The sequence below is a fragment of the Nothoprocta perdicaria genome, unplaced genomic scaffold, assembly GCF_003342845.1.
Source record: "Nothoprocta perdicaria isolate Ctin4 unplaced genomic scaffold, notPer1 scaffold_14, whole genome shotgun sequence".
Classification (NCBI taxonomy): domain Eukaryota; kingdom Metazoa; phylum Chordata; class Aves; order Tinamiformes; family Tinamidae; genus Nothoprocta; species Nothoprocta perdicaria.
The window spans coordinates 2,423,727-2,442,841 of NW_020454538.1; the positions used below are offsets into that span (position 1 = coordinate 2,423,727).

A 19,115-nucleotide genomic window follows, 5' to 3' on the forward strand; every position below is an offset into this window, starting at 1 on the left:
CAATCCCATAAGGACATACTTGCCAGATCCCGGCAGAAGAGGATTAGCTAAAGTCAAAATTCCACTCCAGATAAGTAGGTCCTTTAAAATGCCTCTGCTTCAGCCAGCCAGCCTAAGTGCCAATTATCCAGCAGCACTAATTGCAGACCCAGAACACTAGACTCTAAGTGGAAAACACCTTGATTTTTTGCTGCTGGAACTTTCTGGAGCATCCAGGAAGCACTTCAAAACTGAAGCATCCCATAACTGCTTTAAGTTAACATGCCTTTTTTTGTCTGTTCCATCCCAATTTAGTCTAGCTTCAAGCATAACTGGAAGACTTTTTAAACACAAACTCTAATACTAATATTTCATCTAAGAAAACTTGCATTGCAGTATTTCAGTATCCAAACTTAAGTAAAATATTTTACTGATAGAACTACCCATCTATTTGCCCTAAAGCTAAGAAGTTGGGGGGGGGCTAAGCATTCCTCATAATTAATAATTTAATGATAATATATTATGCTAATAATCATCAATTATCATCAATTTTGAGCCCAGGAAAGTTCTTGATATTGGGTATTTGAAGAGAATTATTTGGACTTGTTGCTTTTTAGCACCAAGTAGAGTGGTTATTCTGCAACCTTCTACAATGCTAGCTGTTTCTAGCAGTTAGAACTTTAATTAGGGAGCTTCCTGCAGCTATCAACTTGTCCATAAATATGTTGGAGGATACGTACTAAAAAAATCCTGATGGCAGGAGGCTGTTTTCAGCTTATTACAGTATCTTATCTGTACAGATCTTGAGGCATCCTTGCTGAGCAATTTGCTAGCAACCAGTTGCACTGAAATTCTGTATAGAAAAATCTAGAAGGTAATAGACAATTAATCTCTGATTCAAAGATAAGGGGTAAGTAAGGTTAAATACTTTGTACTCCAAAGAAATACTTTCACAATTTTCTAGCAAATCACATTTAAACAGCAGATCCTCTCCATGAACAGTACAAACACCACGCAAAACGAGGTAGGGTTTGACAAGACTCCCTACACATGCTAGAATGGGAAATGAAGCCAAAGACGTTAGCTCCAACACCTGCAGTTCGGAGAGTCTTTCAAAGACCAAAAAGCTTTTTCTTGACCTACAGAATCTTTCAGATTCTCACCGAGCTTTCATAAGCCAGTTTTTATTAGAAGGAAACTTCAATATTATGTGGTGTTCAAGCTTGGATTAAGGTTGCCACAACATCAGCAGAGAACTAGAAAAAGGCAGGGGAAAAAATACACTGGAAGGCATCCCTTAATATAAAGGATAGATGCCAGACTTACATTTCTTAGATATTCCACAGGCTCAGGAAGTATAGGAAATATCAAGAGCTCAGAAGTGTCCAGTGAAGGAAAAAAACTCACTCACTGTGCAAGACAAGCTTATATTTCACTAGTCCAAGGCTAACCAAGGGATTTAGCTTGTTATTACCTCCAGTGCTAGATAAATACCAGGTCTGCTTGCCTTGGCTACAGGCAGAAAAGTCACTGTTGGAATCCAGACTTTTGCTGCACCACCCTAAAGCACCAACATTTTAACAGCAGAAACCAGTCACTGAGTCAGCTATGACAAAAGAAACTGGTACCAAGAATAAAACTGCATCTTACATGTGCATTAGCACTCCCTTATATCCCACATCTCAGCTGTGGGTATCTGTGAGAAGGGGGCAAAGCCTCAATTGCCAAATACAACATTTAGACCCCATTTCACTGGTCAAAAGTGCAGTGCGTTAGAAAACTGCCTGAATTCAGGAGGGAACAACCAGTACTCAGTTTTCTGATTGGAAAACAGACTTTGAAAAAGCCTTTCCTCTGTGTGAGGTGAAAAAATCTGCAAGTAGAAGCACCAGGGGTAACCTGGGCAAGCACTTGACTTGAGGGGTATCTCCTGGTCACAAAATTCACAGCCAGGTGATGGGCTGGAAAGAGATTAAATATTTGGTATCAGGATTTCGGTTCTTCAGACACTGAACCCACCAAGCTTGTCAGAGAAATAAACGCAGAAAGACTTAAAAATGGGTTCAGAAATTTTTAATAAAAACTGAACCTTTACTCTGTTGCACGATGAACCACTGTTTGCAAGAATTATTCTACCCTTTATTTCTCAAGTCCGTATGAGGTGTCTTGGTCTAGATCTGCTTTTAAACCAGGAAGAAAAGTCTCCTTTCAGAAAGCAGAAGCAAGCATGAAATGTTAGGCCTTTGTAACAGTTTTATAAAGTGTACTTCTCAAAGCAATGTAAGTGGTGGTGAAGCACACTTGAAAGACCATTTCTAGTCGTACATAATCCCCTTAAGACAAGGGAAGGCTCCCCACAGAAAATATAGCTAAGAGTTTAACCCAGCTCTAGGGGGTTACAGTTTTTTATGCTGATAGAAATCAGCAATATCAAGCAATGGCCATCTCCAGATTGAACTCCCCCTCCTCACCAGCGGGTAGAGAGGCCTGTCTCCAAACACAGCTCATCCGGCATCATCCAAGCATCTTTGGAAGTCAAGACCTAAGAGCGTGATCCAAGATTGTTTGGTATTTACATTCTCTGCCTTTAAAGAATCCAGCTATATTTAAACAAATGTATTACTGCAGAAATCACAAAACTTTTTGTGCTGTTTTAAGGTAGAAAAAGTCTAGTCTATTGAGGTTTTATACATGAATTCCAAGCCCCTATCATAATTATGAACTAAATGTGTTAACAGTCATTATTTCAGAACTAAACTACCTCCAACTAAGTATTATGGTCTGCTAGGTTTTGTTCGAGATACTTCACTTGGCAGTCAGCAGCTGAAAGTATTTCTGTAACTGTCAGCCCATGACATTATAAAAACAGTATCTGAAGCTGGAAATAGTTTGTGCAAGAGAACAGTCTAATCCCCAAATAAACCTGTTCTTATAAATATCCTATTTAAACCTAAAGGAGGCATTTACAAAGCCTCTAAGGTAAAAATACCCTCAGTTTCTCTACAAGTAAGACTTCATACCCATATCAGTGAAGAAATATACATACCACCAGCCTAAATTTACCATGCTCCCACTAAAGTATCTCATGCATATTATATAAAAGTCCCCAAGACTTTATTTTGCCTTGAGGCTTGTGCTGGGACTCTTAAGGAGAATACAAAAGTGAAGATTAATTGGCTTTATGATGGTGATAGCTGCTTCGCAACATCAGTTAGCAAAGGCACCTACTTGCTTATTGGTATTTTCCTTAAAATAAGAATTAGATGCAAGGGCACATAACTGACGGCATTTAGCACAGAGCCCTAAGCTGTAGGGTATTAACAGTGATGGTAACATGTACATCCCCATGAAAAACTCAAATATCATCACTATTAATGTACTATTATTACTAAACTCTATAGGCTCAGAGTGGATGGGTTAGGCAGGTCTCCCCTAAACCTCCTGCTCCCAAAACACACAGGTAATAAACCCCCTCCCATTTCCCTTCAGGTTTACTCAGAAGGGTTTCAGACATCTGGTTCACTTGTTTAAAATAAAAAAATCCAACTAGTAGGTTTGTTTTTCATCCTAGAGCTTGGAATGTTCTTGCTGGAGGCCTCAGGCCAGGTGAAGAACATTTGTGCTAAGATGCTACTTCATGGCATTGCAGGGATGTAATGAGCTGTGTAACCTGCGCATAGGGAAGTCTCCTTAACATCAGTTTGTGACTACTATGGAATTCAAGAACAAGGAGCCTATGGCTGCCCAAGTATTTTTCAGCAAGTAGTACAGCTGGAGACTTAAGATACTGTTAAATTTAGAAGCACTCATGTGTCTATAGGCACTGAAGTGTAAGTAGTTAGCAGCGTTCTGCAAACAGAGGTACATTCCCCTCATTGGCCTAATGCTTCAGATTAAACTGGGTACAGCATTTTGTCTAGAGGGAAATGTTGATTTTCATGTAGGAAGAAAAGTTTCAATCTTTGAGGCCTCAAAATTATAACTCCCAGAAGACTGTTGTGTAATTGTACTGAATGAGCATATATATAAAAATGCAATGTATATTCTTGTTTTAGTATCTTAGGACAGATGCACTATTTACATATTTTTATATAAAACCCGGAAGGAATCTAACAAAAGAAAGCAAATTACAGGAAGATCTATGCAAAAGTAAAATACTTTACAGGCTTGCATACAGTAGTTAAAGCTTTCTGCTATATCATCTATCTTGAAAACGTATGGAAGTGCACTCAACAGATATGAGGTATCATGCTTAACAGACAAGGCAAGTTCCCTTTCATGACCCAAACTGATTTCCAATCGTAGCTGGACATCTGTAATCTGTTACTCAAAAAACATAAAAAATAATAATCATCTGGCAGGCAAAAAACACTGCAGGAGATGCACAAAGATCAAATTTAAACAAACCATCCTAGTTACATGATCCATTAGAACTCAAATTTTAAGAAGCCCACGTAGCTTTTGCGTATAAGGCATTCTTTTATAACGCAGGAGTTCTCAGTCACCACACTATGAACACCAAAAAGTAAAACCAAAGGGTAATTTGAACAAATTGTCATCAAGGCCCCTTAGTGACTCATCTTTGCTGCTCTAAACTACACTTCACCTCAGCTTTGTGCATGTTGGTTTTCAACTTTTTTGCACATCTCTAGAAGCTTTCTAATGGTGAGATCTTCAAGGAGGTCCACATTACACATATGCTGCTGTATCACACAAATCTATTTCTTTTTTTGACCCCCTTCATAAGCCCTCCAGAACAAATCAAATATGTTCAAAGCATGAGCAGACCAAAATCCAAAAACCATAGCCATAACAGAACAGAAAACAAAGTATATACGTTGATATTATGTGCCCTTTTAGTTCTGAATGTCAATACAGACATCCCTCTTACCAAACTTAAGATATTTCAATGAAAAATAAATTCATCTGAGCTATGTAGCTGAAGACTTGCTAGTTCATTATACCGTTCCAAAAGCAGGATAACTGCTTTCTTTGTCTATGCCTTCAGCCTTTAAGAGCACACTGAACAGCTGGATTCAGGAAATGCTATGCAAGGGGTCAAGACACAAACTATGGGTGCAGAATTGCCTAGGTATTTCGGAAAAACATTTGCAACGACTACACGAACTGAAAGAAATACCATGAGACAAACGAAGACAAGAGAAGACAGTTATGGGCAGGGAGAAGTAGTTCAAGATGAAGTTCATTTCAAATATATTTATTTTTAAGTACTAGAATAAGGCATTTTCAGACCTTCTGGCTTGATGAAAGATCGGTGTTTTCATTGTGCACTACCTCAGCACTGTCAGATGTTTAATGAATGAGTCACTAATTCTACAAGCATTGAATCCACTTTAGCATGTGAATCTAAGTCATCCCTAAGACTATACATCGTGGGGTTGTTCTCACAAGGTGGTACATAAAGCCTCAAAGCAAAAAGAAATCATCCTGCCCTGGAAGCAAGTGAACACAAGGTGCTAATTAAGACAGGTACATTATGGATTGCATTTCAGTTTGCAAAAGCAGAATAACTGATTTTCAGTTGAGTCAAAAATGCAAGGTGGTCACCTCCGTAAATAGGGGTGAGAGCTGTTGTTTTAATCTTCACTGACCTCAACAGAAGTTGGGCAGCTTTGAATGGCAGGAGTCACTTGGCTACTAAGTCAAAAACATACATCTGCACGCCACATACTGCAAGAGAAGACAGAACTGTGAGTGTTCAGAAGGGAAATCTGTATCCTCCCACTTGGGCAATTATGTTTACCCATCACTACTCTGACATGATCAGCTTTTGTCAACCAATTTGAAGGACAAAACAGTATAGATTTATGTGATAAAGCTAACAGTAAAATGCAAGCTTCTCCTTTCAGCTCATCACCTGAAAACTCTTAATCTTTCAAATGTGCTTTCAACACTGCTAAAAGAATATGCTTTATTTAGACAGAGTTTAAAATAAGTCTCCCAAATTACATCTGGGATTTGACATCTCCAGTCACACCAAGATTTAGGAATCGTAGCCTGTATGAAGCAGTAACATGTTTGCTGAAAAGTCAAACCACTGACTTAAGGAAGTCACTATCTGAGCATGTGGACTCAGGGCTGTCGAAAGCTGGTTATCATCACAGCTGCAGCCTTTTCTGCAGGTGCAAAAAGTGTTTTCTTCGTTTCAGTTTGGCTCTGTTTAATAGTTGGTTCAATATCTGGTTCATAATTTAGAAACAGATATGGATTTATTTGATCTTCTCAGACCTCACATTCAACTGAGAAGTGAGGGAGTAGAAACGAAGGTTTCCTCCATCTGCTTAGTAGTTCCAAAGCTTCATGGAAGCAGTGATCACAGACAGTTGGGATCATTAGGGTCAAATATCACTTTGCTTTCATTTAAGTTCATTTGAAATACAAATACTGTTTGGAATACATTTTCAGTTAATCTAGATCATTCAATATATTTTTAATTTAATAAAGCCTTTGATTAGCAGCAGGTACATTAAGTTTAGTCTCAGGTCCCACCCAAAGCAACTAAAGCTTTACTTATGCTTTATGTTAAAAAGTAGTGAATCTTAATTGATTTACTTAGATGCAAAGACTCTAATCAAGAAATCCCTGGCAGCTGGATGCATCTAGCTAAACAAACACCAAAACTGAAGACTAAAAGCAGAACGCCCATCGTTTCTTTTGATTAATAATAGAGCTTAGAACAATGAATTTAGCTATAGGTGTCAGCGGCCAAGCAAAGGAATCCCATCCCAGGCATCCAACCTGCGACCAGGAACTGCATCCTATTCCACAGCAGCCACCACCTTCTCAGGAGGACTGGGGGCTATTTCTCAGTCCTACCATCCCATCCCACAGATAAAAGGGAATGATAGGAATGAAAAGTGAATGATGTGAAGCTTTTATCTTAAGAGCTTACTTTTATCTTAAGAGCTTGAAGAGCTACTGTACAATTCCTTAAAAAGAGAGATATGCATTGTTGGCATTACAAGCTAACAAGAAGTCTTTTAAAAAAGTGTTAAAAAAAGCAACTATACCTCCTTTCATAGCAAAATGCAAAGGTGTGTTTAGCGCTGATGTTACAACCCATGCTCAATACACATTTTGATCACTCATATCACCCCAATTCACCAGTTCTAAGATGTGGCCTTACTTTCTTGGGAACGTACTATGGGTAAAAAGGACTAAAGCAATCTTGCCTACAACCCTCGTAAGCAGCATGAGGCAATTTTGGAGGAGGATTATCACACTTTGAACTCCTACTGAATTGAAGATTGCAGCATGATTTTAAAACAGATGTCAACCTCCTTAGCACACATAACGAAATGGTTGTAAGAGTGGTTGTAAGACAAGTTATTACAACTTTTAGCCAGTTGTGTCAAAATTGGAAAGGAACTGGTTCTAGATGTACTGCAGTGCTTGAATATATCTGTGATATACTGGTGATGAGGTTGAACTGCTGCGTATAAAGGCACTGTAGGCAGCACTGTGAGCAAGGTGAGACGGAGGAAGTTACCAGCAGGGAGGCAAATGCTTTGGGACTGGATACAGACAGAGGCTGGAAGAGCAACAGGTGAGAAGTATTTACACACGGAGACAGGCTCAAGGCCCCTCTCTGTGAATGGCAAGATTTCTCTGTGAATCACCTTGTGATGCTGTGAGGTAGGGAAGAAATCAGGAAAAGCAAGTTTTCGGGAGAAGGTTGCTACTACAGCAGTTTCAGCAAATAAATAAGCACCCTCCAAAAAAAAAAAAAAAGAATGTTTTATTTCCATATCTAGATTGCAACGCAAAAGGAATTTCAATTACAAGGGAGAACTTAAAATAACCCTAACTTTAGAGTAACTACTTTAGAGTTTTTCCATAACACCTGGAATTATTTGCCAGATACCAGATGCTGGCTGCTATATCTTACATTTAAATACAGTCAGGAATGTTCTTTAATCTTCTGGAAATTTATTTTGGAAGCTAAGCCTGCCTTCAGAACAAGCACAAAGTGAAAATTCACTCTGACTGTCTCTAGCTCTGCACTTTCCAGCAGAATTCTGTGAAAAAAGATGCACATGAACTACCGTAAACATTAAATATAACAAGGAGATGAGCAACACCCAGCAGGTTCATTGGGAATCATGCATCAAATGAGACCTTTGCTCTGATATTAGAGTAATAGGCTTTACAGATAGGATAGACAGAAGCTACTAAGTTCATGTGTCTGGACTTGCAAAAGACTTCTGCATTCACTATAGACTGCTTTGCTTGCATCAAAACTTTTTTTGAAGAGCTGTACAAATAGAGCAGTTACCAAGGGCTCAGTAGCACGGGAGAATGCACTGAACAGGAGCCCAGTTCAGTTCACTGATTTCATTACCAGCAACAGATGGTGGGAAACAGAGTCTGCTTGTCATACAGGAGACAAAGGTAGGAAGGGCTGTGAGACAAAATGAACTTCGGGGAAATTTGCTCTGAATAGGATTCAGTTCAATAGGGACAGGTACAGAGTACTCAGGTGGGAATAACTGAGCAAGTAGCAAGATGAGTCCTTAAGAAAAAAGCTGTAGGCTACATTGGATCAACAAGTCGGTCCTGAAGCAAGTGTTAAGCTGTTGTAAAGAAGTCAAATGCAGGGAGATGCATAAACAAGAATGTCAGCTCCAGGGCACGTGAAATGGTTTCTCTACTCCACTCAACACAGGAAAGTCTCAGCTGCAAGACAAAGATGGGCTTTAAGAACCACACTTAAAGCCCAATGTGAACTAACTACAGAGTCTGGAAAAGAACAAGAATGATTAGAGCTGCAAAACCCATGACCTCCCAGAAAGAGCTGAATACACTACGTTTATTCAGACCAGAAGTACCACAAGGCTCTATGTTTGGAGCAAGGGGGGGGAAACAGAACATGCAGGAAACAGGAACATGACAAATACCAGTTCAAATATTTTTAAAAGAATACCCTGGGGAAACAGAATAGCTGTCCTTCGCATACATGAGGTTTGTAAGCTTAACTACAGCAAGCAAAATGTCTAGTTTCATATTCAATAAATGCTAGTGCTGAGCAAAGAGCTGGAGCGTGAAGGAGGCCTGAGAACAAGTTAAACATCTTTTAAGAATCACATTAGATGGGTGTGATATCAGAGGGACTCAAACCTACAGACTTTACAGCCCTCCTTTTCTAAGGACTACCCTAATTTCAAGGTACCATAATGTCTTTGCTTATTCACTTACCAGATACTCAAATTGTCCAAACTGCTGCTTTTAAGATCCTAGAGCCTGACATTTGTACATGTCAGGTTAGTTGTTCAGGTTAGTGCACAGCAAAAGGAAAACAGTCACAGCTGCCACATTGTTCCTACAGATCTAAGTCAATCCAAATAATCTCTCATGGAAATAAGTAATTTTCTAGCAACACTGCATGCAGAATATGTCCCTTCTGACCACCACTTTCTTGTGCATGTCCCAGGCCTAAAACAAGCACTTGGCAAGCGATGCAGTGGTTTCCACTGGTGCAGCATCCCATCTCCTCATAAAAATACACTCACTATGACTACAGCCCTCAAGTTCTTTAGAACTCCCCATGGCAGTAAATGAAACCCTCCAGAACGAAAACATAGCCTAGATTTTACAGATGGAGAGTTGAAGCAGAGGGTACTGGCTGCGTTCAGTCACAGGGAAGTCTTCAGCTGAGAGAACAGAAGTTCACATTTAAGCTGTAAAAATCTAGAGCCTCTCAAATGCAGAACAAACTCTCAGGAACAGTTTAAGCACAAAAATCATGCACTAGTTAGAAACAAGCAGTTATAGAGAAAGAAAAGCCTCAGCTTTCCAGGGATGGCTCTGATTTGTTATAAAAGTCAGTTCAGCAATTTCAATATTGAACCAGACAGCTCTGCTCAGGACATAGTGATAATGGAAGGCTATGAGATAAGCAAGGACACACGTATCCAAGGGGATAACCACACGTACCGAGACGTGAACAAGCTAAACCTCATCCATGCTTTTCAGTAACAGCAGGATCTTCTTCCCAAAAGCAACTTTGCCATTAAATCTTATCTTTCAACAGCCCCTTGCAGCAAGGGACAGCACTTCAGTTTAAGCTCCCAAGATTGATAGGCCTCTCAGGCTCATCAAGCCTCAACTTTGTTTAAAAATATCAAAAATGAAACAATCACAAAGAGATAAGGCTCTGAGTTCTCATTCCTTTCCCCTCTCGTGCTACTTTGCAAAAGAAAAAGAAAAAGAAATTGCAAAAAGCATTTGCATACTTGCAATTGCATACTTGCAAAAAAACCTGCATACTTTAGCCAATTTACATAAATAGATATTTGAGGGTGTTTTTGTTACTTTCCCCACTAAATAATGCATCAAATTAAACTCTGGAGCACAGTAGTAGTCTACACCCTACTACATTCAATTCATTTAATTCCAAAAGGACATAATGAATAATTATTTGCCACTATATTAGATTGACATAATTAAGCCAAAAGGTTTCTGGTTCAGGATTGTACTATTTAATTGTCCTTCATCAAAAGGCTACCTGGCCATACAAATAAATTCTAGGTGCCTTAGCACCTAGATCAAAAAAAAAGCCCACACACACTGCAAAGCACAGAACAGAAGCCTCCTATGTTATGAAAGCAAAGCTGGCTCACACAGTGATATAAGAGGCACCTGCAACCTCCGCAGCCTTCCACGTGGTGTGTAAAAAAAAAAAAAAAAAAACACACCACACACACCTAGCTGCAAAAGAGACAGAAACCAGCAAGTCTGGATCCATTTGGCCTCGAGCACATTCCCAGAACTCTGCACCGATTCGCATTTTACATCATGCCCAAGTCCCGAAATTTAAACCAACTTTCCATATTCTGCAAGTTAGGGCCATCTTTGGCGCTCTGGAAGTTGACAAAGGGATAGGGATTGACGGATCTAAAGGACATGGGTCTTTTTTGCCATTTGCATCCTTCTTTACTTTCACACGACTAGAACTGGAAGAGGTCAACTCAATCAAAACACAAGGAAAGACAGATAAGTGCATTTTTCAATGGGAAGGCAGGGGAGAATTAAAGACGGCATTACCTTTAAAACAAGACTTTGCCCTATAAGCATACTTCGAATGCCAGAAAAAAACTCCAGCATCACACAGCATGTACCAGAAAACACTCAGCCTAAGATGCAAGTTGGGCATACTTTATGATTACAAACTGTGCAGCCACAACGAAGATGAGCAGCGAAGGCCATTACCACAGGCTCATCTGAGGTCTTATTAGGTCAGTAAAGAATGTGTGCATCTTAAAGTGGGCGCTGCTCCACTTCCAAAGGGAAAACAGTCCATTGCATATGGGATCTTTCACAAGCCCATGAGACCTGCAGTAACAAAGCAACACCAAGCAACTGCCTTGGCATTTCAGCACACAGAGGCAGCTCTGCAGTGACACTTCTCACATCAGCTCCACATAAAGTATTGGTTAACTTCACACTACAAGTTTTACCTGCACAGACGTAAGCATGTTGAAGAGCAATTCCTGTTCTGGGCACTGGGCAAGGGTCTTCCAGAAGGCCCAAGTCTCTGGCCCTACAATTTGTCCAAACCCTGACAGTATTTTTCCAGTACCTAAATAGAAGTCAAATACAAACCTGAAGTGTTGCAACACCTAATTCCAAGGAATCGCACTCACGTTGACTAACCGTCGCTCTGATTACCAAGATACAAGAACCATAAACGATATTGTTTCAATAAGACAGAATCAAGTTCAAAGAAAAGCCAATCAGTTGTTTTTATAACATAATATAAAAAAGTGTAAATTAAAAAAAATCTTTACTTTAAAAGCCTAATTTTTCAACATTTGCATTAAAAAAACAGGGGTATCAGAAAGCTAAGTCCTAACCTAGATAATGAATTTATTAACAACACTACTTCTCACTCCCCCAACCTAAAAACCAGCAGTAATGTGGCCTTCAGAAGTTACTTCTGCCCACTACAGAGTAATAGTTTAATAACTGAGGAGTTTGCCAGCTTGCTGATAACATTCCCCAAACTGAACCAACATAAAAAGTCAAACCAGCACAAGAGGCAGGAAAGGCAATGTTTAAGAATCAATCTTGCATCATCCTGACTTCAGATTCTGCTAAAATCATACAACGCCTCAATAGCCATTTTGATCATGTCAGATTATGTGAAACAAAAGAAGTTTAAAATGTTAATTTTTTTAAAAAAGAATTTGCTCTAAGAATATCCTTAAAGCAATCAATTTTCTGAAAATTTGACCATCTTGATCCCTCTTTGCAAGCCCTAGCAGAGGGCCTGCAGATAAGAAAAACACAAGACTTGGATTTTTGCATTAACTCTTTCATCACTGGATTACAGTAGCTTACTGACAGCCAAGTTACTACTAACCAGAAAAACTTCATGACATGTCTAAAATTTGTCAGCATAAACGGCTACTCTTCAGGTCTTGGCAGTCAGACTAAAAAAAAGTTCCTTAAAAAATAAAAAAAAAAAGTGAGCTTAGATAGCTTTTTTTCCTAGCCTTGAATTTCTTCCCTAGAATTAGGGAATCAGGCTACCCTTTGTTCCTAAGCCTCTTCTCCCCCAGCAGTGCTCATATAGCACTTCACACATTTCGGGTCCCCTGTCCTCCCCTCCTCCCCCTGCCCCCCCATCATTAGCTTTGTTTCCTATAGCATCTACATTAAAACAGATGTTTCTGGAGAACAGAAGAGTTCAAATAACTTCGAGGGAACAGCAGACAGGAGCCTGGTGCATGCTCTTCCATGGTATATATCAAAAATTTATTTTTGTTTTAGGCATTGATGCAATAAAACTAAAGACAAGTTAAGGTTTTATGAGCATTTACCCATAAGATCACTCTTGCATAAATATCAGATCTCAAGAGTGTGGTAATCTAAAAATAGCCCAACCGGTTTATTTTATAGAGATAAAAATGAAAATTTAAAGTAAACAGAGGATTTGAGAAAAAAGAAAAACAGACCACAGCGCCTGCATATTTGCAGGAGAGAAGGAAATCACTATTGCCAAAAGGCAAATTTGCTGTGTATATTGCTACCTCCAAAACACGCAAAAAGAAATGTTAGTCAAGATATAAATACTAGCACTTTCCATTAAAGGTTTAACAAGACTTTTAACTAATCTAAAAAAAATTCAAAGCACAAACAGAAAGGACAAGCTCTTAGAGCAAATCGTTGAAAAAAGCATCATAAATGCAGGGCAGGGGAAGAATCATGTTTGGAAAGTTTTAAGTACACGTTTCCAAAGGGAATGTACACATGTTTCTAAAGGGAATAATCTATCAAACCACAGGAGGTGACTAGAACTGCCATCATCACTGTGAGCACAAAGGAATGTAGATGTGGGGGCACCGCGCTCGAGGAAGGGGGTGAGAAGAGAGAGAAGGAACCAAAAAAAAAAAAAAAAAAAAAAAAAAAAGGAGCTTCAGTAATGGCTACCAGACTCCAGAGGAATTCCTAGAAGGACAAATAAATCCTACATAGCAGGGTTTAGAAAGAAAAAAAAAATCAAAAGGAATAAATTGAAAGTAATATTTCACTGTCAAGTTTTCTGTTCATTTATCAACTGGATTCTCATAAATATAGTTCTCTAACATATATTAAGCTTCCAAAGCTTAACTCAAATAGCTGGAAATACATATAAATATATCTTTCAACATCCTACTCCTTCCAAACCATCCTGCAAAAAGAAAAAAAGTATTCAGGAGAAAACAGAGAAGTTCTACTTAAAAATACCCATTTATAATTATTCAATTGACTTTACATTCTCAAGATACAATAAATGTGAATTACAAACTGGCTGGTGAAGACCTTTAGAGGACAGCCAGAGTTTTGCAACATAGAATATCCCAAAATAATATCATTAGGGTACGATCTTGCAGATCAGCATTTTAAATTTATGTCTCGTAGCTCATGTGTTCTTCCACATGACGGAAGAGTAGAATCTTGTTACAGACAAGTGACACAGACCCTTGAAAATACCACATTAATGCAACTAATTCTGCCTAGAAATTCAAAGTAAATAATGTAGTAAATAATTACATGTAATTTTAAAGCAGGATTTCCAGGTTAACAATATAGAGTCCCGCTTATTTTAAGCTACTTTGCATGCCACGTGTAGGGAGGCTAAAACAAAGTCCCCTGCCTCTGAGCACAAGTCGCCCAGGCAGTTTCAGAACTGCAATCACTGTAAGGATACCAGCCCTTCTGATGTGACCAGGGACGCTGCATTGCTAGTAAAGCCAGATCGCAAAAGCGCATTTCATTAGGAAAGTTTTTACCATTCAGTAAGTTTTTACTACTCAGCCAGGTACTGTACACCAGACTTTGTACATCTAATTCAAAGAGAACAGATAACTCGCAACTAAAACACACCCCGAAACATTTTTGCTTGCCACGCCACGCATAAGCTCTCTGGTTCTTGCCAAAAATGGCTTTGACAAAAGCATTTTTCTGCAGCAAGGCATATGAATTGTAGGCCATGTAACTGTAAAGGCTGTAATAACTGTTCTCAGGAGCTAATTTTAATGTAAGCACAGTGAACCAGAAAATAGATCTGACCAGCTGGCTCAACTCATCCCGAGGCCTAGAGCTCGGCGTGCACATTAAAAGCCCGTCTCTTATCTGCTCTGACTCACCAAGCCACTCTCAGCCGAGCAGCCCCGAAGTTCCAGCACTACTACAAAGCACTGTTTTTGTGGCAGCTCTTTTCTGGGTAGTTCTGATGGCTGCATGTTTTAACCAAAGAGAAAAATGACTTAACTTTTTGGTCCCTGGGAGGAGATTCAAGGTAACTAACGCAATGCTAGATCAGAGGATCACCCACAACAGACAGTCTCCCATCCCACAAGACCTAATGTGACCTCTTTAAATGGCACCCAAAATTTCAAGTATAAGATTTTATTTAGCCTTCACACAGGCTGCAAAGGAAAGGAGATCTTTGCTAAGCCAGAAGAAAGCCATGTTATTGCCCTTAGAAAAGCCAGGACAACACAACCTCGCCACATATTTACCCTCAAACCTCAAGCTTGTGCTTTTTAACCCAACAGGTCTTTACACTTCTAAGGTGTAAATAAAAAAACCGATCTTCATATTGCTGGAGAAGGGGAAAAAAAAAAAAAAAAAAAGAGACAAAAGAAAATGCAGTTTATGACCAGGAATCCTAAAAAACATTTTTGCAGCCGCTTGCCAGGCAGCTATTGTTGGGAGCATGCACGGCTCTGACGTAACTCTCTCCTTGAGCAACAGAAAGAGGAGCCGTCTCGGCACACTTCAATACGTGCCTACCTATACACGCAAGCCGCTGTTTCTCGCATGCCACGGGAGGCCCGGGCCTCCACGGAGGCGCCCGCGCAGGCCGGGGCCCCGGGCCGGGCCGGGCGAGCCCCGAGGCGCTCCCCGCGCGGCCGGGTGGGGGTTGTTGGCACCGGGCGACTCCTGCCTTCCCCCGCGGCGCGATCCGGGCGCGGGGAGCGAGGGAAGGGCAAAATGGAGCGAACCTCAACCCCGAGCCTCTGCGGGAGGAGCGGCAGAAATAAACAAACACGCGAACACACGCACACGTATGTACATACGATATGTTCTAGATGCGCACACACACACACGCAGGGAGGTGGATGGGCAGTTTCAGGGCGGCACGGGGGTGCTGCTGCAGAGTGTCCCTACCCCCATCACCCCGCAGCCCCCGCTGGGCCCGGTCACCCCGGGCTGCCCCACGCGCGGGGCGGCCCCCAGCCCACGAAGGGCCCTCCGCTTCCCACATATCCCCCCCATCCCGGCCCGGGGCTGCCGGCCCGCACAACCCCCGGCCTCGCGCTCGCCCCGCGTCCGTTAACGGCCATCAACCGTTCACCCACCCTCCCCCCGCCCCCATAACGGCCGTTGCCCGCGGCGCCGCTACCTGCGCCCGCGCGGGCCGCCTCCCCTGCGCGTATGAACAACGCTCCTCAATGGCAACCGAACAAAACACAGCAGGCTCCGCCCCCTCCGCCCCCCGCGCGCTCCCATTGGCTCGCCCGCCCGCCCGCTGCCCCCCGACCTGCGCTCTTATTGGACAGCCCGAGCGTTGGCCCGGCCCACAAGGGGCAGGTCGGGGCGGGCCCGCCGCGCGCAGCTGTGATAGCTGAAGGCAGAGGGCGGGGCGAGCGCAGTGCGAGACTACAGCCCCCAGAGGCCCCTGCGGCAGGGCGGACGCTCCCCTCATTGGCTCCCCAGGGAGCATGCGGGAGCGATGGCGCCCAGGGCGATGATGTCATCGCGTCCCCGGATGGAGCCGCAGGGAGGACGCGTGCGGGAGCACGAAGCTGCCCGGGGTGGGGTGGGGGTGGGGGGGGGGCGCATGCGCAGGGCGGCGGCCCGCGCGCGCGCCGGGACGGCGGGGGCGGGCGGGAAGCGCCTCGCGGCGGCGGCACCGGGAGCGGCCGGACCGGGAGCAGCGACGGCGGCGACGACGACGACGACGTCCCCCCGGGTCCGCGCCTCGTGTGGCGGTCCCGCCGCGGGAGCTGGGCCATTTTCCTCCTCCTTCCAGGAAGAAAGGGGAATTTAAATAAATAAATAAATAAATCCATCCCCACGCATCTGCTCCTTATTCCACGAGAAACGTTCCTATGGGAGTTTTTCTGAAGCAGCTATGAGTCAACTACCGCGAGGAAGCGGGATGTGTCTGGGCAGCTGCCGCGGCGCGCGCTTGTCGGGGCAGAGGCCGCGCTACGTGGGCGCCTAATCCCCACGAGGAGAAGGCAGCCCCGCGCGCTGTTGCCTGCAGGCCTGACGTTACCAAGCTGCGGGTGTTTGTTATTAGTGGGAGCTGATAACAGCCTCCTTGCGTCCCTCTGGCAGGCGTCAGCCTTCTGCAACCTGCTGCTCTGTGTGCGCACGTGCAGTTACCTCTGCAGTGCTCCGCTCCCTGCCTTCCTCTCAGCCAGGCGCTTTTCTGTTGACTTTATATCATGTTCCTGTAAGTTCTCATGAATTACAAGCCTGTGCAGCTCTGTCCATGTTAACGCTGCAGTGCAGAGTCCAAATCATAACTCAGTTCCCGGAACATCCTTCTGCTTGCTTACGTTCCAGGCTTTCAAATTTTAACCAGTTTGAGGAAGGGATTGATAACTTTAAAGAGTAATTAAATTTCAAACACTGCCTCAGCATCACCAGGCTTTGCTGCCTGTCCTTCACCACTCCCAACCTTTCCTTTACGTATTACACAAATCCTACAGTACCCAGTTTCTTGAAAGCACTTACATATTTATTCCCTTTTGATAAACCTTAGGCTGAAATCTTTCCAAATCGTTTTCCAATATGCCCATCTGAAATTACAATGAATATTTAAATTAGCGGACTAGTTCTCTGGAAGATCAGCACATAACTCGCATCAGAAAGATCTTGGGAGTGATTAAAAGATCACAGAGGAAAGTACACAGCTCGCTCCCATCGTTCACTCCTGGCCCTTGAAATACTTTCTGGTTGTGCTCATTTTGCTTCTGGCCTTGCTGTGAATTCTAGTACATGGGAAATTGCAGTTCATCTGCTTTCATGATCCTGTCCGCATCTTTGGCAGGGATTTGGCTCCATCCTGTAATCAGTTTTGTACACAGAATTCCCCACTGAAAACAACTTTTCCCTGAAGCATTTCTTTGCTAAATCCTTATTCAAACTTAGAATTAACCATTTAGTAAAAACAGCAAAAAAGCTCATGATGTAATTTTATCTCTCACGTTTTATCTGCGTATTCTACCCACAGGAGTTTAGCAGATGAAGGTGAGACATCTTATCAGAAAATACGATTTGCCCTTACCTACAACTTTAGCTTTTCCAAACCATTTTCACTGTGTTAAAATGTCAGCGCTTTGGTGGAGCTGCAGTGCTTCCCTCCAGCCTGCTGCAAGGAAGGAAGAACCCAAGGGAACCTGGTGGCCCTGAAGGTGCTTCTCAATGCAATTGCTGCTTCAGAGCCATTGCTGCAGCAGGGCAGGTGAAAAGCACCTCGGCCTCCCTCCCCACACTCTGTGCTCCCACTGTTGAGTTCCACAGTCTGGGTGCTACTCAAATTAAAAACTTTGCAGCAGTTAAGCTTTCTTACAGAGGAAATAACACTGAAATCTTCTTTCTCCTCTTTTGTAGCTCTCCTATCCCTTTGTCTCCTTTTGTCACCTACCTTTCTTTTCTGCAACTTTATCAGCCTTTCCCCATGGCCACAATGGCTGGTACTTACTCTAACAAGGTGGAGCTGCTTTTAACCACCTGTAACCCTCAAATAGGTGGGGAGCTGAGCCCAAAACTGGTGAAGTTGCAGAGGTGATGCCTTCTCTCATCAATTGAATTCATCACATCTTACTATTATCACATGGGCAAGCCTCACACAACCACTGAGATCCACAAAAGCTTGGGAGATAGGGATGAGCAATCATTCCTGATATGGGGCAGGTGGCAGCTTTAATAAATAGCATTCAGTACCCAACCACAGCATTCTTTTATTTTTAAATAAAAATAAAAAATACTCTTTACCCAAGAGTAGGACTCTGGCAGGAATCTGGTGGATAATTCAGATCTTGGTAAACAGACCCAAATTTCCCCCATGACAATGGGGGGAAACATGGTTCAATACTAATTGTCTAGCACTTTAAATATCTAATTACAAACATGCTACCACATGCTAAAGTGGTCGGTGTCTGTTCACTCAACTGTGCGTCTCCAGGAAGAGCCATCTGTTTCCAACAAAACAATGAGACACGAATGTAGACAGGTTTCTAAAAGAAAAGAAAAAAAAAAACCCTACAGAGATGATACCACAAAGCTGTCCTCACGATAAAGCACAGGCAGAAATAAGTGTGCTGAGACAATCAGAATCATCTTCAGGAGAAAGTTTTCACCTCAGGGAACTCATGACTGCTCTAAGATATAATTTGTGGGATGTTTAAGGTACCTGCCCTACTGGAGTAACTGTAATCATATCTTCACTGATCTTCACTTACCTGGTGTGATAAGATTAGTTAGGTCCAGCTTCACCCCAATTTACACACAGAAACAGCAGTTCCTCTTACATCCCATCTCAGGAAACCTGGCTCCTGCCTCCAGTAATTCAGGAAACCAAGGGAATGTTTTTCTCTCCGTAGTCAGAACAT

At 42.3% G+C, this 19,115-nt stretch overlaps 1 protein-coding gene across 3 annotated transcripts in view; it reads right to left on the minus strand.

Annotated features, from left to right (window-relative positions):
* Window positions 1-15,920, minus strand: part of FAM53A (family with sequence similarity 53 member A) — a 31,606-nt gene extending 15,686 nt beyond the window's left edge. For 2 of the 3 annotated variants that reach the window (XM_026034178.1, XM_026034176.1), the window contains exon 1: window positions 15,893-15,920. The gene's annotated coding sequence lies outside the window, so the exon portion shown is untranslated. Of the gene's footprint in view, window positions 1-5,591; window positions 5,656-15,892 lie in introns of those variants that run through there. The other variant, XM_026034177.1, reaches the window with a different exon arrangement.
* Between the last annotated feature and the right edge of the window lie 3,195 nt (window positions 15,921-19,115).